Source organism: Copadichromis virginalis, linkage group LG4 (genome assembly GCF_057382275.1).
Source record: "Copadichromis virginalis isolate Kocher_CV1m ecotype Utaka linkage group LG4, C_Virginalis_male_GT1.1, whole genome shotgun sequence".
Taxonomy (NCBI): Eukaryota; Metazoa; Chordata; class Actinopteri; order Cichliformes; family Cichlidae; genus Copadichromis; species Copadichromis virginalis.
The window spans coordinates 24,473,256-24,478,645 of record NC_140621.1 but is presented as its reverse complement, the minus strand read 5'-3'; positions in this window follow the sequence as shown (position 1 = coordinate 24,478,645).

Sequence of the window (5,390 nt, the reverse complement as noted above, 5' to 3'; positions counted from 1 at the left end):
TCTTGCATCGGCAGATTCAGCAACACAGCCAGAGACTCCCTGTAATCTATTACAGTTGTTAAAAAAACAGTCCAGGAACAGGTCACTCAGGTTAATCCTGTATAAACAACTGCGCCTGCGCTACTGCGCATGTATGAAGTGGACCAACTTGTGATCAGGCACACGTGAGGGCGATCGTGGCTCAAGCGTTGGGAGTTCACCTTGTAATCGGAAGGTTGCCAGTTCGAGCCCCGGCTTGGACAGTCTCGGTCGTTGTGTCCTTGGGCAAGACACTTCACCCGTTGCCTACTGGTCAGAGGGCCCGGTGGCGCCAGTGTCCGGCAGCCTCGCCTCTGTCAGTGCGCCCCAGGGTGGCTGTGGCTACAATGTAGCTGCCATCACCAGTGTGTGAATGGGTGGATGACTGGATATGTAAAGCGCTTTGGGGTCCTTAGGGACTAGTAAAGCGCTATATAAATACAGGCCATTTACCATTTTACACGTGAGGCCGACCGGCTGAGAATACTGAAATCAAACTCTTCTGTCTGGTGAAATGTTATACTTACCAAATCATGCTCCCTGGCCTTATATCCTTTGCAGGTGGAACTGGACCCAGTTGTGAAAACCAATGATTTCCGTTCCTGATTTTGTCTCGCCAACAAAGAGTCCAGGCTGGTGATGATATATTTAAGAACAGAAACACACACTTCTTACCAAAGAAATGAATATTATTTTACAGTGTTGCTGAATCACATGGATGAATTTAACACCTGGACACAGTTATAGCGTGATGACTGGCAGGAGGAGATCTCACCCTGTGTTTCTCTGCCTGTGGTAGAGGTGGAACCAGATCAAGTGGAGCTGATTCTTGAACAGCCTCAAGTCAGAGCTGGATTGGCCTTCTGTCACCAGGTACTGATGAGCCCGCTGTGGAGAAACATCACTGATGATGTTCATGAATCCCCAGCTGACTCTGGTAACCTTAATACAGCACAGAAAAAATGTCACAATATTCATTTATGTTGTGATTATTGTGATAATAACATAAACAGATGCATCTATGTCATCATCTTTGACCTTTTACACTTAACATAATTATAAAAACACGAGTATAAAAGGTGCTAAAACTCTGATGCCATCTTGGAATACTGCACTTTGTTCATGTCATTACAACATTTCTCTCTTTCTAATCATACATGATGATAATGGTTGGAGCCGCTGCGATGCTTTCGACCAAAACAGGCACAGCTTGATGACATCATCAACATGCGCTATCGCGATAGAGCGATATAATATAAGTCAAAATCTCTATCGTTGGCCAAATTTATATCGTTTCTATCGCCCACCCCTACTTATAAATACATGTTCATACTTTTATTACACAATCAGAGAGAAAGAAAACGAGAGAGAGTGCAGGACAGACAGACAGGTGACAGTCTCAGGTGTATACACTGCTACAAATCAGCACCAGAGAAGGAGGATTTAGTGTTTGTGTTATTACGAGTGCTAAACAAGAAGAGTTCCCAGATGGTACAGTGGACACATGTGTGACTCCTGTGATTAAAGCATCTTTCTTTCAGCTTAACGAGTGAACCATCAGCTCGTTCAAACACACGTTAAAAGTCCGTTCAGCTCGACACCACCTAACAGAGGCAGCAATATAACATAGCTAACATTAACAGTGCAGGGAATCCTGCTTGTGCTGATATTTATGACACTAATAGAGTAAATTCACAGACTCCGCCCCCAGCACCATAGGCTCCAATCGAAGCTGAAGTGAAGCAGTTTCAGAACATTTTGCTCTACATATTTGAGTTGTCTGCCATGCTTGGTAAGTCATTTTTTCAAAGATTGTTTCAATTATTATTATTAGCTTTTACTTCTGTGGCTCTTTGGAGTTGAGACAAAGCTGTGTGAAAGGCATTAGCCATGTTGCTCGCTGATAGCATAATAATCTGTTTTAGCTAGCCAAATACTACAGCCTTGAAAAAAAGCTTACATGTGAATTTTCAGTCAAATTTTTGGTTAACTTAAATACACCTAAAACAATGTCTAGAATGTGAAATGTTGGTATAATGGTGCTACTTGAAGCCTGAAAACGATCTCCCATAAAAAAACGAGCAAACAGCAGTAGCAGATGTCTTGACTGGGTTCTACGTTAGCATTTAGATCCCTCCAGAGTTTTGTGCACATGGTTTAGGTAAAAATGAAAAAGGTTGAAGTTTTAAATTTAGTTCAGTATTACCTGTTGCCTGTGTCCTTGTCTTTTGGGAAAATACTTTACACAAGTAATGGCTCAAAAATGATTCCTTTTTTTTACTGTGCTGCAATTGATTACCAGATTATTTGTGCAATTAATTAGTGTCAACTAATTTTTAATAAATTTTTAATCAATCTCCACACAGAATATGCTGTGAATATGAAGGTGGAATATGGGGGACAGCAGAAGTGCGTTGAAGTTCCACAAAGTGATGAATGAAGGACATGCATATTGTATTGAAGAAATAAGTGATGAGAATGCTGTTATTTGCATTTGCCATGTCAGACCTTTTGATAAACAAAATTCTAATGAAAGTGAGAACATGTACATTGTTACATCTTTCAGAAAATGTTTTGAAATTGTGGTGCACAGTTCAGAATAAATGTTTTTCAAAAACCATTGCATCTTTTTAATATATGTTTATTTCCAAAGGAATTTCTAGAAGTTCAGAACAGTAAAATTTCCACTTTTTAGAATTAATTAGAAGATAACTCTTATGTAGTTAAACTAAAATACTCCTTGAGAGTTAATATATAAACTCTTAACACCTAGTTAGCATTAGCAAGTGTTAAATTATCAACTCCAGATAGATTTGGTGTTTAACACAAAATCAGAGTTAACATACCAACTCTCCAAAAAGAGTTAAATTAACACTCTCTGGTGTGGACCCATATAGACACTTTAATAGTGTTGAAATCAAATCTGACAGTGTTAATTTGGACATGCTGGATTTGGTGTGCACTGAAAAGGAGAGAGATGACCTCCCCAAGGGCTTCAATCTGGCTTCACTCAAATGTGAGCATGAATTTGAGTTAAAAACAAAACAGGGCAGAGTGGGTTGTCTATCGGTCAGGAGGTCGTTATACATCGTTGAAGTATCCTTGGGATACTGAAGCCTGAGATCCCCCTGATGCATCCATGAATGTGCACGTGAATGTGAGGTATAGAAAAAAGTGCTTGTATACAATGTTCCCTCTAATTTTTCATGTGTCTGACTGAACACACAAACTTGGACCACTGTGAGCAACAGTAGACATGTGCACTGTGGTCACGCCAGCATCGAATCCATCCAAGTTACATGGTTTATTAAAATAATCAAATTACAGCATTTACATTTATGTTAGACTACTCTTAATTAACTGCTTTAGCCCATTTACAATGAAAATTAAAAAAATCTTGTTCATGACCTGTGTAGTATGTTAACACTATTGGAAGTAAAAACTTGAACTCCAAATTTGAAAACACAACTTTCTTTTTTTTTTTTTTTTTTAAAAAGAAAAAGAAAAAAAAAAGCTGTGACTTGTGTTATAGGTATGAGTCTGTGGTCTGGGAGAGAGTCCTGTAACTCTCTGTCTGCAAAATACAGAATATAATGACCAATGTTTGGCAATTAATTATATAGTTACTTCTTTAAAAAAGTAACTGAGTTATGTAAACAACAAAGTTTTTTGCAGCTGTTTACCTAAAAATGCAGCCAAGGCGTTTTTTTTAAACATTTCAAACTATTTATAGAACAATCAGGTGTTCTGCATCAAATTTGATGCCACACAAATTATTTGTGCCACTCCAAAAAATAATTTCTGTCCACTATGAGATAAAGAAGAACAACAGCCTGATACCTGCAGGCCTGACAACAGGAGATGTATCACTCCTGTAACACCTGTAACATTCAGTAGTGGCCTCATTGTTCTGACACACACAACAAAACTATTGACTACACTACACACTAACTGCACGTGATTTGCGTTAAACGTCGAAAATGTCTCACTCAATCTCAAGACACTGCCGTCGCTCCTAAAACTTCCCCCTTCCTAAACAACTAAATGCCATGTTGCCATATCGTTTTTTGATTGGTCGACATGGTATATTTTTCGACCAATAGGAAAGGTTGGGGTTTTTTTGGTTTTGTTTTTGCTCAAAGGCGGAGAGCGCTTTCGAGGTTTTCCTTATAAAACACCGTTTTTACCGTTTCTTCCCACAGTAAATATAAACAACGATAGTATTCAGGAAGAAAACCAAACGTTGCATATATTTTTATCATAACTCCGGTTTTACGTGGCCTATCAACGCAATATAAAATCTGGTATAAAGTCCACACTTTTCCCGTCAATTGTTCCGTCTGTCCTGCTCACATCTCCAATGGTTGTACACGTTGTGATTAACGTGGCTTCACTCCACATCAGCCACGCCGCTTTGCTAGCTAAAACCCCGGTGTCTGCACACAAGGACGCTGTCATAGCCTGTCAACGACGTTGATTAGCTGCATATATACGAATGTGAATCTCATTATTAGCTGGACTATGGGATAAGGTGGCATTGTTCTAATCCCATACAGGAGCAGCTAGTCACTTACTGACTAACACTGCAAAACAGAATTGTTAAAGTATTAATTTTACTTTAAATTCAGGTTAGATTTTTTTTTTTTGTGTGCGCAACGCAGATTTTCTGTGCGCAATTGCACTCGTGCGCAGCTTAGAGGGAACATTGCTTGTATATGTGTGTAATTGGGTAAATGTAACTTGTAGTAAAAAACACTTTGACTGATCAGTTTGAGTAGAGAAGTGCTATGCAAGTACCAGTCCATTTACCAGAAAAAGGGACATTGATGTGAACAAAAACACATAAGAACCCATTATTCCTCTCTCCAACATCGGGCAAACAGGTGCCTAATATTAGCCATCAGTATCACCCCAATCATGTGAACAACAACAAAAAATATTACAAAGTGAACTTAACCAAAATATAACTTCCACTAGCATCACATTGTTTACTTTGTTTGAAATTTAGCACTAGTTAACTTAGCTAGCACATCAGTGACCATAACATTGAAGCTTGGAGAGTGGCAGTCGACATGTTAGCATAGCTAGCACGCTAAAAGAATGCAAAAGCTAACCATCAGCTTTTTCTTATGTGCTGTTACTGAAATAAAGATGGTTTCTGTCATATGTAAAATTTTGCATGGGGTCTAATAGAATAATGTAGTAGAGAAATATGCTCTTGAAAAGTAGAAAAACTAACATGGACGTGTCTCAAATTGCAATTACAACTTGAATAGGAACCTTAAAATTGTAACTAGGTAAGGAACTTTTATAAATATTCACTTTATAAATAACAAGACGTATATCAAATAAAACCCACGTTAACCAGGTGA